The sequence below is a fragment of the Danaus plexippus genome, chromosome 14 (assembly GCF_018135715.1).
Source record: "Danaus plexippus chromosome 14, MEX_DaPlex, whole genome shotgun sequence".
NCBI classification, from domain to species: domain Eukaryota; kingdom Metazoa; phylum Arthropoda; class Insecta; order Lepidoptera; family Nymphalidae; genus Danaus; species Danaus plexippus.
In genome coordinates, this window is record NC_083546.1 from 3,043,925 (window position 1) to 3,060,188 (window position 16,264).

Genomic DNA, 16,264 nt, shown 5'->3' on the forward strand with positions numbered 1-16,264 from the left:
CATTTATTATATTATTTTACATCTAATTTTTTTTGGTTACTGTAAAATAAACTAACCGTGACCACGGAATTATAAATTTGCTTAGTATATCCGACAATCATATTTTCATTTAAATGTGAACTTTCGTAAATCTGAGATATCATGATTGTCTTCTTTAAGTGAATCTAAGTTTTTCGGATACTACGCGTTTTTTTATTACTTTATAATTGCAACTTCCTGGAACAGGTCACCTATACTGCGCTCGCCAACCCGTCTGCCAAGCGTGGCGAGTATTGGCAACTCCCCCTCATGATGACCAAATGCATCGAACGGCCCCGAGTCCCCGGCAGCCTCACTAGCCCGGACCACGGTAGCGGTCTCGGTAACGGTGGGGCTAGGGGTGCAAAGAAACTCCGTTAGATGCCCGGCTACCAATTTAAAGGGCCACTGGCACTGGCAACGCACAACATACGCACTTTGAGGAATGACGAGAAGATGTTGAGCTGGAGTAAGAATTGAGCAAATTACGGTTGGATATTTTGGGGTTGTCTGAAGTCCGTAGAGAGGGCCAAGATATGATAACCCTGAAATCTGCTCTTCTACCGGGAGGGTGACCAACAATCTCAAGGTGGTGTCGGATTTCTCGTCCACAAGTCTCTCGTTAACAATATCATAACCATTGACAGTGTCTCGAGCAGGGTTGCATACCTAACACTCAGAGTATCTAAGGGGTACTCATTGAAGGTCGTTCAGGTATATTCGGCGACTTCGTCACACACAGATGAGGAAGTCGAGTCTATGTATGAGGACATTAGTAGGGCCATCCATAATAGTAAAACTCACTTCAATGTTGTTATGGGAGACTTAAATGCAAAGCTAGGCAAGAGAAGTGCTTACCAGTTAAAGGTGGGGGACTACGGGCATGGGCAACGGAACTTTAGAGGACAGAGAGTGGCGTATTTTCTGGAGAAAGAAGGACTCTTTGTTATGAATTCTTTCTTCCAGAAGCCGTCTCAATGAAAATGGACATGGATGAGCCCCGATGGTACGTCGAGAAATGATATAGATTTCATTATGACGGGTAAGAGACGAATATTCAACGATGTCTCAGGGATTTACAAGGCGAAAACCGGTAATGATCACCGAATTGTGAGAGGCACGTTGAATATAAACGTTAAACTGGAACGGCCCCGTTTAATTAAGTCCATGTTCCGATCTACTCGCACTCAGATCGAAAACCCCGAGAGCTTCCAACTCGAGCTTTCAAATCGCTTTAATTGCCTGGAAGATCACGCATCGGTGGACGAGATCAACAACAGGTTCGTAGAAACCGTCCATACGGTTGGGTCTCAGTTCTTCAAGGCTCACCGTACCACTAGAAGCTCTCCGACTGTACCCTTAAACTTATGGCTGAACGACGATCGCATAGATTTCAGTCTTCTGATGATAGTCATATAGCCAGCTTAATAGACGTATGTGGTAATCCTTGCGACACGACATTAGTTATTGCTATACAATTGAGCGAAATAAAGTCTCCAAAGTGTTGTAGTCATGGCAAAGTCGATGGAAGAATTCAGTACGATGCTCGAAGGCCTCAATCGAGTCTCCCAACGGGTAGGTCTTAAGATGAACATGGACAAGACAAAATTTATGTCTAATGTCCATGTTGCACCTACCTCTATTATGGTTGAGAACTCAGTGCTCGAAGTTCTTGACGCGTATGTATACCTAGGAGAGACAATCCAGTTAGAAAGGTCCAACTTCGAGACAGCGTTTAATCGCCAAATCCAGCTCGGATGGGCAGCGTTTGGGGAGCTCCGGAACGTCTTTTCTTTCGAAATCCCTCATTGCCTTAAGACGAAGGTATTTAATCAGTGTGTGTTGCCAGTGTTGACATATGGATCTGAAACGCGGTGTTTCACCAAAGGGCTTCTGAATAGACTCAGAGTCGCTAAAGAGCTATGGAGAGAGCTATACTCGGAGTTCCACTACAGGATCGAATGAGAAATGAGAAGATACGTAGAAGAACGAGAGTCACCGGCATAGCTAAACGGATTAGCTCTTTGAAGTGGCAATGGGCAGGCCATATACACCAGAGAACAGATGGCCGTTGGAGCCGAAAAGTACTCGAATGGAAACCACGGATCGGAAAGCGCAGCATCGGACTTCCACCAACGAGATGGATAGACGACTTAGTCAAGGCCGCAGGTTCACGGTGGATGCACGTCGCTTCCGACCGGACCGCTTGGAAGTCGAAGGCCAATGTCCAGCAGTGGATCTTACATGGCTGAAATAGTAGTAGTAGTATAACTAAATAAACTCGATGTTTAGTTAAGGCTTAAGTCCGTAAAATTCCACATTCATCTCGTCTACCCGTGATCACGGTTGCTGTAAAGGAATCGAAACTTCGGTATTATGTAGTTATAAGATAATAAAAAACGTGTAGTATCAAAAAAAATTGTTTCGTTTAAAAGAGTACACGCGATAATCTGAGATATCATTATTGTCTCCTTATTTCATAATAAATTCATTTCTATAATAAATTGGAGAAAAAAATCAACGAGTTACTTACTCTGTACTATCAAGAATAGCGTCTTTATTACCAGTCACTGTTAAATTAGTTATGTCACCTTTAAATCCTTGCTCATCAACTCTTAAAAAATCTATATACATGGGGTCGACTGCCTGAGATAACAGAGCCATATGATTCTGAATTAAATTCTTTGCACAATCCATGTCCAATAAAAAGCAACGTAGTGGTATATTAACTATTCAGAAATAAAAGATTTTATGTTAGACATTAAAATAATAAAATAAATCACTTAATAATGTCATGTTGAAAAATAATTTTCATTTGTTCTTCACACACAATAAAACTAGTAAGTTCCCATATTCTTCTTCGTAAAAAGTTAGTTCTTTATGGTAGAAAAAACTTACACATTGCCGACATGCATGAAAGCTGTACGAATATAAAAACGGCTGAATATACTACGGCACGCATGTTTGTACTTTGTATAAAGCAGATGAATAATAAAATGTATCAAATTTTCACTTCGTATCCTTTTATATGGAAGAAGGATTCGAGTTTACTTATTGGGACATTCACTTTTTAAGTCATGTTTTTTCTTATATTTTTAAATTTATGCAGTAGGTTTTTCAACCTTGTTTAAGACTCTTTTTATTATTTTGAAAATTAAAAAAAAAAATCCCTCTGTTCTTTTTTGATCCTCTTAATAATTAAACATGACTATTTAACCCTTTTGGAGCAAATTTTTTATTTAATATTTAGAAAGAAAGACTTAACCTTAAGTCATCCATGATGTAAGATCTAAGACATATCCTACTTAATTCTTAACATACAAAAGTTTATATAGTTTTGTTAACAAATAGCACTTGAAAATTTGTAACATAGGCACATACGCTAGCTCGTTTTTTTGGTAATAACACAGTTTAATATTTTTAGTATTAAACATGGTTATTATGAGGACATTTTCCGATATTTGCGAACAGTTAGCCATAAGGCATATTAAAAGATCAAATCTTTATTTAATACAAAACTTGCAATATGTAATGATTTTAATTCAAAAATAACTTCACGACGAGCTCCTTGTTTCAAAACATTCTTTTGCTTTTGTAATAAAATATGAAGGTTACGGAATCTGTTGAAACAATAATTTGATAATTGTATTTTTTAAAATTATAATGTGCACTAAATTATGACGATATCTGAATAAATATGTTTCAAAAAAACGGGACAATAAATCTAATCAATAAAAGGATTAGGAATAATAATTAAAGTGACTGCATAAATTTCGTATACATTAAAAAAACAATTATGACTGTGTGAATAGAAACAATAATGAAATCAAAGTTTATTAAAATTTTATGTATTTCTTTTCTAGAGAAAATATTTTTAATAGCTAAAGAAATCTATAACGGTCTACTTATATTTTGAAATAATTGCCAGACACCAAGTTATCAACAACAATTGGAAACTCATAAACAGTTAAATTTCTTTTTTTAATATTTTAGTCATTCACATGACATCATCGTCATACATATAGTTATATTACTTCGTCTATGCAAAAGTCAGTTTTAGAAATATCTTACCAGTAAATGTTACTCTATAAGGTTTTATTTTTGGAATATGTCAAGGCTAATGTTTATCTCCAATAATATTTAATATTCTCATTAATATTTTTGTAAATAAACTAATGAGTAACGATAAACAATGGGGTAATCGGTTCAAGTTAAATAAAAAACACCACAGAACCCATGTTAGCCCCCGCTGACGTTCTCGCTATACTAACACGCAACCCCAAACAAAAAACAAACAAAAATACTATTGGGTGAATTGGATAAATTCTATGAGTCGACGGATGGATTGAGGACACAACGAAATAAACGGTTTTGTTCCAAATGACTCTCTGAGATCAGAGTAATTTAGTAAGATAGGGTAAAAGTATGGGAAAACTTGCTACATCTCCAGGGAGCCAGTTGGAACTGCTAAACATTTGCTGTTGGGATGTAGGATACTCCTGGATGGCGAGAAATACTCGCGTCATCACGATAGGGTTTTAGAAGTCATACATGAAGTGGTTAGTCTTTCGGTAACCAGAGTTCAAAAGGAAATAACCACAAACGAACGATCAGTAAGCTTTGTGAAAGAAGGCACTTGGGCTATAAACTCAAACGTCAAGCCCTACTCTATCCTTAAAACGGCTGCGGATTGGACTGTAATGATGGATATGTATGAGAGGCAATATAAAATCCCAGATGATATTTGTGCGTTGCCGTCCAGACCAAATATTTCTGTATTCGCGAATTTTTATGCGCGTTGTATTCATAGAACTTGCGGTTCCTTGGGAAACCAACATCCCCAAAGACTATGCCATCAAGGTTAACAAGTATTTCGAACTCACTAACGAACGCACTAAGAAAAGGTTCGTCGTTAATTTGTACATTATAGAATTGGGAGCGAGAGGTATAACAGCTAAATCACTCTACAACCTACTAAAAGAGTTGGGCCTGTTCAGAACTAACACCAGTTCATTCTAAGAACGTGCGTCGAAGGCAGCCCTAGTAGGTTCGTTTGAAATTTGGTTAGATAGAGAGAAAAACTTGGACGCTGGAGGTTAGCATTTAACACGTGTTAGTTAGAGGCCCCTTAAACCTACACCTGGGTCGCAAGTCTCTGGCACAGTTAAAACTCCTCTTCCTGCAACGCGATTGACCCGCACTCGCACGTTGAATGGATGTAATACTGAGAGGGTTCGTCTCATTATTTAAAGAATCTCTACTTAGGATTATCACAAAACTAAAACGATGTTAAAACCAGTTCAAGATGGTGCGTGATTCCTCAACGTCTGCAAGGGGTTGAAAAAAAAATAAAACTACATAATTTACTTTTTTGGTTTTTTTTTATTACATGGGTAGATTAATTTTATTTCTATTTTGTTGAAAACTGTTAAATTCCTATTTTACAAATGATTTGATACAAGGAATTACATTTAAAATTAATAGTGATTGATAAATTTATGTTAATGAATTCCACATTTTTTATGTTTCTGGATCACTAACTAGTGTTACTCGACGATTACTAGCTCACAGTTGTTTAATCCGTATTTACTTATTTGTTTATTTTATACTGCTTACATATACACCGGTTAAAACATAGCCCTCCTATCACTAGGTAAAAAATGCTCAATTCTTTATATAAAAGCTATAATGAATTAATTTGTAGTACTTACAGGTGAAGTATAGTGTATAAACATTTTATCGGTAGTAATAATAGTATGTACTCCACTTATTGAAAATATTGTAGTCTGCCTTAAACGCTGCAATTGTACATATATATCTATCTATATATATAATAAAGTTATTAATCTTTATAAATTAAACTGACTTGTTTCGTATTCTAGTTAGTATAAAGCAATAAAATCAAAGGCAGACTCAAACAAAAACAACAAGTACAACTTTTACCTAACAAACTATATGTAATAATCATGAATTTATGAAGCCAAGTGCAAGTAACAGTGAAAAACCTCTTTTATTGTTAAAATACTCGATTAAACAATGTTACCTTAGTTTCTGACGAATATTTTTTTTAATATAAGCTATTTACATTATATAACTTAACAATAAAATGAATAAATACAAGTAAATATTTTATATTAAAAGATTATTGTTAAATTTTGGATATTACTCATATTACTTTTACATATAATATTGACTAAAAATATTAAATTTAAAATTATTATAAAATCAATATTGATTACAGTAATATTTTATTTTTGTATTAATATTCTACAACTTATTCATGTAGCAGTTGATTCGAAGCCCACAGTTTAAATATTTTATCATTCCAAATAACAACAATCGCTACAATTATGATACATTTAATTTAAGAAAATCTACTAAACTATTGTGCATGTCTTCAAGGATGACGTAAAGCATGATGTCCTTAAAAACAGTATTTCATTTCTTTTAAAACAATGTTGATATTCAAACCAGAAGAAGCATCATTTTTTTTTTTTCGTAGTCAGTTTGATTTCCTATTAACATTTAGAATTTAACTTTGATCATCGAATGAAGGAACAATGTAACATAACATACGAGTCACTGCTTTGGTTACTCCCTCAATATTTACATAGCATAAAGTAGGAGTATGTATATATCGAGAATGTCAAACCCATAAAATGAGTTTTTTCACCTTCTACTACCTAAGGATAGCACTAATGCATTTCCTCATAAAATGTGTCTGTCAATTTTATAACAAATCTTGCATTGAAAAGGGTCATTATAATTTTTTTGTCATATAAGCTCTAAGTAAAGGGGTTCATTTTTTCTGACGGAAGTTAAAAAAAAATGTGCCAATGAAACGAAGAACAAAAATAGCACCCCGATAGCACATTATTTTTTATTTCAGAAAAATAAATAAAATATTAGGTCCCTTCTGCATAAAAAGAAAAAAATTGTGTCATCTAAGTTATTTTACGAAAGGAACTTAAATAAACACAGATGTATTTTTGAATGACTTCTACAAAGACACAGTCGTACATTTTTTATATTTCAATATAAGTGGTATGAAGAAAAAAAGACTGAGCCCGTAGAAGACTTAGCGTAATTAAAGTAGAACTTATTAATTTTAATTGAAATACTTTTTATGTTAGAATTGTTTTAAGCGAATTCTAAGCGTCGACCAAGTATGAAAACTTGAGGTTTAATAACCTCTTTTAATAAATATGCTCTTTTCATAGATTTAGTGTTAAAATATAAAACCTCAACCTTCATCAAGTTGAAAGAAGCTAAGAGATATAAAAAATATGAAAAGGTTCGATTGACGCAATGTCAGTCTGTTTTCAAGGTTATTCGTGCGTAAATCATGAGAGGCGTTGTTATACTTCTTAATGATTTTTCTGTTTGGTTTTATTTGCTCGTTCCATTATTTTTATTTGGATATTTTAGATATGGACAGGTCAGCATTGAATGTTGTCAACAATGAAAGATACAATTTTTTTTTTCAGAAATACCGTAGTCCATTCACCTCGCCACTCTTCATTTAAAATGATACATTCTAATAAATTATATTATGTTATTACATGACAAAAAAATGATTGTTTCTATTGAGACAGTCTTATAGCCTTAAAAACAAATGCTATCACTGTAACATAGTGTGTTAAATCATTTTAACCATTACAGCTATGCACTTCCATCACTAAGCAACATTACTAATTTTAATTTATTAAATAATTTCAAAATTTCTTAGTATGCCTTTATATTCGATTATGCATCAAAACTATTATGTAAAGCTATATTAATACGATAAATTTATTAAATAAATACTTAAATTGCATAAAAATAAATAAAAAACGATAAAGACAATTAAAAATAAGGTCAACACGTTGAATTGCGGTCCGTTTAATATAAGTCAAAAATTAAACATAATATTTTTTTTAAATATAAACAAATGCCTATAATTATAAATTTGTACTAAACAAATTTCATAGTTCATAGTTTGTGGCATGTCCCAAATATAGGCTAATTAAAAATCCATAAATAAATTAAAACAATTAAAAAAAAATGTTTTCTTACTTATAACATACTACAACTTATATGATAAAATATAGTTATGAGATATACTAAGGTTTCATTTGTTTTAACTTACGAGTAAATTTCTCTGACATGCATTATATAGTAATCAGCGTCAATCTAAATGTAAAAAAGGTCAAATTGTAAAGACAGTTGACTCGTCACCAAGAAACAGTAAAATTTTATATTTGATGTACATTTCCTCAAATATAACATAATTTATTTAATTAATAATTTACTTTACTAATACAATTAATACATTGGAGTTCTTTATTTTAAATAGGCATAATACTTGGCACACATAAACAAACGTTGACATTGAACTTCACCCAAATAGCAACCGCTTATTTCTTGATATGCAAGTCACAGTTTTACTTGCCCCTTTTTACCCGCCAATTAAAATCCGAAAAATAAAATATCACATCATAGAAAATAGAAATGTACTATTTTAACAATACAAAATACATACTATTTTGTAGAATACAGAATGTAGAAAACAGAATATTAACTCATATTATTTATATGTTATGAAATCACTTCGAAACTGTGGGTATTCAAGGCCCCTAGGCAAAGTTTAGAATTTATGACTACTGCAATATCATTACAACAAATGATCACTGTAAACTTTTTATTTTTGAAAATAAAACCTGTTATACTAAAAAAAACGCTTTATAAAAGAATTAAAATGAAGCGGCCCCTGTTATTAAGTATGACGTCTGAGCCACTCATTGCACCACATTGACAGGAATGCAATGACCCGCCAGGTGGCATTACCTCTTTAGCGACATTTTATAACATATGAGTACTTCTGTTCTCGAGTAAAACAAAGAATATTAAAAGTGTCGTTTAGTTAATATTTCGCAATATTTTTTACGGAAATTGAGAATTTTAAAAATGTTACTGTAACTCATATATAATATAGGTTTATATTTAAAAAAGAAATGTATTATAAACAGAATTCAATAAAGAACAATTAATAAAAAATATATTTAATATTTTTTGTACAAAATATACACAGTTACCACCTAATCCAATACATAGAAGACATAAAAATATTTTATTTATTAAAATCATTTCTTACAACCAAATTTTAACTTAACGAGCAACGGGCCTGTGATAATACAGAATAATTACCGTAGATTTTTAAATATGTTGTAGATACAACGACGATACAAAAAAAATAATTTAGGGAAAAAGTAATGACAAAATGGAAATTACTCACACTCATCTATTAAACCGGAGCTAGCTTAATAGCTTTAAGCTTGTAATATTGTTACTAAGAATAATAAATCAGCCAATGTAGAAAATATCTTCTTCTAAAATCTACTGTTAATACATTATAAGCAACCCTCCTCTTTGATTTATTAAAGTACCCACAATTTAATTCTTTTTAAAAATATAAAAAGTTTTGTATCGAGTCTTTCTATTGCTCTTGAACCGTCGGAACAGTCGAAGCTCTGTATATTCGGCAGCGTGAGTCATTGCATAATCACATTGTTAGATTTTGTGAGGTATAAATTGTCATTGTGTATTAGTTTGACTAATATACCTATTACTTTAGTTATTTCATTGAACCTAAAAATATTTATTTTATTAATACTAATCTTAATCAAAATATAATTATTTTGAAAACATAAAACTGTTTAATTCCCTCAATTTATCTGTTTCGTCATCACAATGAAAAGTTGGTTGGCACAAAACTTATTTGATACAAACAACCTGTTGAATTGGTCATTTTTAGAAAACAGTTATTTCAGTGTTTTTTTTTTGCAAATGGTATTTTTATAATAGGAAATATATCTAAATAAAATCCAAGTAAAGTAATATAATATTATAGTGTTAAATTTTATATTAATATTTATTATTAAAACGCTTATTATAAATATTAATAAAAATAAAATTTTAAAGGACTTTGGAGAGATAAAATAAATATGTTCTTAACACACAACACAGACTAACATCATTACTTCTAAGTTTTAAAGGAGGAAGTTGCTTTCCTAGCGGAGCTCTATAACTTTTGTTTAACGTTAAAGTTAGATATATAACATATATTAAAAAAAAAGAACAGTTCCCACAAGTCGGTTCAAATGTGATATAAAAAAATTTGTTGTGTAACACTTTAAATTTAAGAAAGTAATTGATTCAAATATACCTTTCATAATATGGGTATGTAAAAGATATTATAAGAGTATTCAAACACAAATGTTCCTCCTAACTTCTCTGTACGTTCTTGAAAAATAAATAACATTTATTAGGTAAATTTAATAAATAACTTTTAATATATTTACTACCTAAATAACGTACTTAACCTTTTTATATATATTTTTATTTTTAAGATACAACTCTGTTAGTATATCTTTGGTGTCATGCAATGAAATAAAACTAAAATATTATTTTAATTTTTTTTATGAGGTATTAAAGTAGTACACAAAAAATGCTATACAAATTATAACGCCAAAATAAAATTTTGTGCGTATGAAACATGAAAATGAGATGCGAGTTTCTAGGACAAATTTAGTATATGAATAAATTCAATAATGGTTGCGATAACAGATGGCATCTAACAATCTCAATTGCGTTGCCCAAAATTTTGTCCATGAAACTTCTTCCGAATGGAATATCAATCAATTTACAATTCTTAGGGCTGTTGAAAATATTTTGTCCTCCTGAAAAAAAGTCTTACATTTAACCAAACTATCACATACCTTAATGAGAATAATTAATTACTTTTAACTTCCAAAAGGTTGATCTCACCTATGCCTAGGTTAGTCTTTTAAATAATGATGAATAGCAAAACTTAATAACAGAACTAAAATACTTACTATAAGCGTGGCGATATAAATCACTGATGTAGCTTTGGATGTCGCTTTTGATTTGATAATCATATTTGAAGGCTTTGATGTTAATAAATTTATAATCAACTCCATTCCGAATGATTTCAAATGGCAGCATCAAAGTGACGTGAATGTTTTCTGAAATTTGACTGTTTATCAAAAAATAAAACAAGTTTCAATTGATATGAAATTGAAGTCATGTACTTAAATAGCTTTTATTCGCAAAATGTTCTTTTTTACTACAAGATTTTTGTCTATTTTAAAAAGTAATTTCAAAAACTTCAAACCAAAATCACTGACGTCAGATGCAGTTATTTTTAATAAATGTAGTTTTGTGACTTGATTTTCTCAAAAATAGTAATTGTATAAATAATTCCTACTTACTTATTAGCATCGATACATCCGCTCCTGGGTCCATAGGGCTGGACTTATAAAGGCCTCTCAATGTTAAATCCATATGATATTGAAGTTTAATCTCCATGTTATTGTAATCGAAACTATTTAGTAACAACACATACATATTGTTATTGCGTTCATTTCAATGAAGCTATGATTTTCGGATATTCTACTCTCATTTATTATATTATTTTACATTTAATTTTTGTCGGTTGCTGTAAAGTAAGCTAACCGTGACCACGGATTTATAAATTTGCGTAGTATATCCGACAATCATATTTTCATTTAAATGTGGACTTGCGTAAATCATAATTAGATATCATGATTGTCTCCTTTAAATAAAACTATTTTTTTCGGATACTACGAGTTTTTTATCACTTTATTTCTACATAATCTCGATATTTAGTTTAGACTTTAGTCCGTAAGGATCCGAAAAGTCGGTATTATGTAGTTATAAAATAATAACAAAACGCTAAGTATAAGAAAAATTTTGTTTCATTTAAATGAGTACAGGCGATGATCTTAAATAGCATTATTGTCTCCTTAACATAAAACATTGAAATTTATTTCTATAATAAATGGAAAAAAAATAAAATCAAAGAGTTACTTACTCTGTACTATCAATAATAGCGTCTCTATTACCAGTCACTGTTAAATTATTTATGTCACCTTTAAATCCTTGCTCATCAATTCTTAAAAAATCTATATGCATGGGGTCAACTGCCTCAGGTAACAGAGCCATATAATTCTGAATTAGATTCTTTGCACATTCCATGTCCAATATAAAGCAACGTAGCGGTATATTAACTATTCAGAAATAAAAACGATTTAATGTTAGACATTAAAAAAATCAAATAAATTTCTAAATAATGTCATGTTGAAAAAATGATTTTCATATTTTCTTCACACACAATAAAACTAGAAAGTTCCCATATCCTTCTTCGTGAAAAGTTTGTTTTTTATAGTAGAAAACACTTACACATTGCCGACGTGCATGAAAGCTGTAAAAATATAAAAACGGCTGAATATACTACGGCACGCATGTTTGTACTTTGTATCAAACAGATGAATAGTAAAATGTATCAAATTTTCACTTCGTATCCTTTTATATGGAAAAAGGATTCGAGTTTACTTATTGGGACATTCACTTTTTGAGTTGATGTTTTTTCTTATATTTTTACATTTATTTTAAATAGTTTTAGTATTAATCTTGTTTATTTTGAGGAAATTTTCAGATATTTACGAACAGTTAGCCAGTTCATAAGGTGTGTTAAAAGGTCAAATGCATATTTAATACAAAATTTGTAATGTAATGATAATTTGAATTAAAAAAATAAATTCACGACGAACTCCTTGTTTCAAAACATTCTTTCATTTTTGTAATAATAATTAAAGATTATGATGATATCTGAATTTATTAGCTTCACATAAGACGCAACAATAAATTTAATCAATAAGAGAATTAGGAATAATTATTAAAGTGACTGCAAAAGTTTCACCTTAATTTTGTATACATTTAAAAAAATATATGAAAAGAAAAAATGATGTATTCAAAGTTCATTAAAAGTTCTATGTATTTCTTTTCTTGAGAAAATATTTTTTATAGCTAACGAAATCTATTGAAGACTACTTACATTTTGAAATAATTTCCAGACATCATGTTATCAAAAATAATTAGAAACTTATAATCAGTTACGTATCAAAAAGCTTGTAACTACGATAATTTTGCAATATCACGTTTGAATTGGCCTTTCCTCGTCTATGATTTTCATAAAACCCTTATGTCAAAGTTAGATGCAAGTGTTAGGATACTTTTCTATATTTAAACCATGTTTATTAAATACGTCAATTGTATATTAATATTTAAATTATCATTTTGTTACATTTAAAGAGTAAATTATCATATAGTGAAGGTAAGACTTACAAAAGTGTTGCATCTTCAATAATATGACAAACCAGTGTTCAGTATACTTGATTATATTGAAATCAGATTTGTTATATAACTGTTATATTTATAAATAATACTTAATAAATATATTTAATGTTTTTAAAATATTATCTGATTTAATACTGAAGGAATTATTATTAAAAAGTAAGAGTAAGATTTAGGTACAAAATCGGTTCGTTGCCAGTAACGTGTCAAATATGTATTTAGTATTATACCGTAACGTCGAAATCCGCTTTCAAATATAATTTATCAAAATATTTGCTATTTGTTTAAGAGTTATGTAAAAATAATATTTTCAATATATACTTTGTTACAATTAAAAAGTAAAAGTATCGACTGGTGTGGGAAAGACTTATAAAACATTACTCTTAGCCGAGGCAAGTCACCTAAGGAGAAGCCCAGCTGCCGCGCAAACACAGGCAATCGGCCTGGCAGCTGACTTGCAGCTAGTCTGTGACTTCGTGAGTTGCATAGACCCCGCGGAGGTGCAGACATTCGCCTCTAAGCTCCTTAGCTTTAAATTTTTTTTGGATTACTCTCCCCGCTTACTTTCGCCAATTGTTTCTACTAACCCTTCATAGAAACAAATTAACACAAGAGCTTAGAAATGCAGAAATTTTTGCATCCCATTAGCAAATGGCACACCTTAATTCATGATTGACCTCAATGTGTTCCAAATAACTATCCCATATCAAAGTAATTTAGTAAGATGGGGTAAAGGTAACAAAAAACTTGCTACATCGCCAGGGAGGCAGTTAGAACTGCTAAGCATTGGCAAGTGGGATGTAGGGCACTCCTGGATGGATATGTATGAGAAGCGATATAAAATCCCAGAGGATATTTGTGCGTCGGCTTCCAAATCCGACATAATTTTATATTCGCGAATTTTAATCCGTATTGTATTAATCGAGATTGCGGTGCCTTGGGAAACCAACACCCCCAAAGACTATGCCATCAAGGTTAACAAGTATTTCGAAGTCACTAATGAACGCACTAAGAAAAGGTTCGTCGTTAATTTGTACATTATAGAATTTGTACATTATAGAGGTGTAACAGCTAAATCACTCTACAACCTATAAAAAGACTTGGGCCTGTTCAGAACTAACATCAGTTCATTCTATGATCGTGCGTCAAAGGCAGCCCTAGAGTTAGAAAGAAGAGCTTGAACTGTGGAGGTGAGCATTTAACGCGCGTTTGTTAGAGGCCCCTTTAACCTACACCCGGATCGCAAGTCTCTGGCACAGTTAAAGCTCCTCTCCCTGCAACGCGATATACCCGTCACCCGCACGATGAATCCATGGAATGCTGAGAGGTTTCCTCTCATTATGTATAGATTCTCTACTTAGGGTTATCACAAAATTAAAGAGATGTTAAACCCAGCTCAATGTGGTGCGTGATTCCTCAACGTATGCAAGGAGTTGATAAGAAAATTATTAGATCTATATAATTTATATTTTTCTTCTTTTATCAAGAGGGTAGATTAATTTTATTTCTTTTTCGGTGAAAACTGTTTAATTCCTATCTTAAAATGTTTTGATACAAGGAATTACATTTAAATTTACTAATTCATTAACATAAATTTTAGCAAATTACTATTAATTACATTAAAATAAATAGTGATTTATTTTCAAATCCGAGTGACATATATACCTGTATATTCAGTCATTGAATATGTGCGCACCGTAAATTCAACAAACTACATTGTAAAGTAAATAATAGTATAGTAGCTAAACAACTTCAAAAAAAATCTTAAATACTAAATTAATACCAGATGGATATTTATATGATGAAATAATAATTGATGGTTTTTTTCCAAAAAGGTCAAAGTTTTATGATTTGTATTACACGATTATTGAAAAACAGACTCCAAAACATATAGCCTTAGCTCAATCTGTACATTATTTGATTCGATCGAATCAATTTATCGTTATATTGAATAAATGTGGGCATTGCATCAATTACAAAGCATTAAAAAACCTCGACAACGAAGTAACAACGTCAACTGTGTGTATATGTTATAGACAAAAAATTGCTTATTCCTAAAAATATAGTTAGAGATTCATCGTTATATCTTCATGGAGCTATAGATAACAATGATTTCAACGAAGAAACATTAAGTGGAAAAGACTCGAGAAATGTTACAGCTATGGTGATATATCAAGAAAAAGAACAAACTGACAATGAATTTAATTTGATTAAAATGAAGCCTACAGTAGAGTTGAACGAGTTGAATTTAACATTTTTAAACTGTCAAGAAATTCTTAATTTCCATGAAAATATGCAGCCTTCAATACCGGATTATAAGGACAGTAGCTGCTTATTAAATAATAGTCAAACCAATTTACAATTTGATAATTTGCCCTGGGTCTTGTGCAGATTGCAATACAGTCTAGCAGAAAATAATTTCTGCCGATCATCGACAAACTCGATACCAGGATGGACTCCATCTCAACAAATACTATCGTCCAATATATCACTTCACTTCACTCACCTCATTTAGTCCGATAATACCTCAGTCACCGACTTCCAAAGACGTTGTGTATACCGCTATGAAAAATTATGTCAACGTAAGTCTTGCACTAGTAAAAGTAAAAATTATTGTGCTCTCGTGTGACGTGGCTATATATCTTATCGCTAAAAACATTCAACTAACAAGTAAAGAATTTGACAATTTGATATTAGAATTGGATCGTTTCATTTACAAAAAAATTTTTTGCGATGCTTGGACCAATATATAGAAGGGAGTGGACTTGACGGTTTTCTTATTGAAGTTGGTATTTATGGTGTGAATAAATTGGCATCAATTTTAAAAGGTACTCATTATAATAGAGGTATCAGAGCACATAAGCTCTTGTATGAAGCCTTAAGAAGCATACAAATTGCGAAATTTATAGAATGTGTGAATCATTCTCAAGATATTTTACAACAGCTAAATATTTGTCTTCACGGGGTAAGAGAAAGTATAGTAGACAAAAACCATTTTTCCGTAGTCGAAAATTATGAGCAATACAAAAGA

The 16,264-nt window shown here is 31.3% G+C and overlaps 1 pseudogene; it reads left to right on the forward strand.

Moving 5' to 3' along the window:
* Window positions 1-291: 291 nt before the first annotated feature.
* LOC133319186 (uncharacterized) lies at window positions 292-2,270 on the forward strand (annotated as a pseudogene).
* Window positions 2,271-16,264: the final 13,994 nt, after the last annotated feature.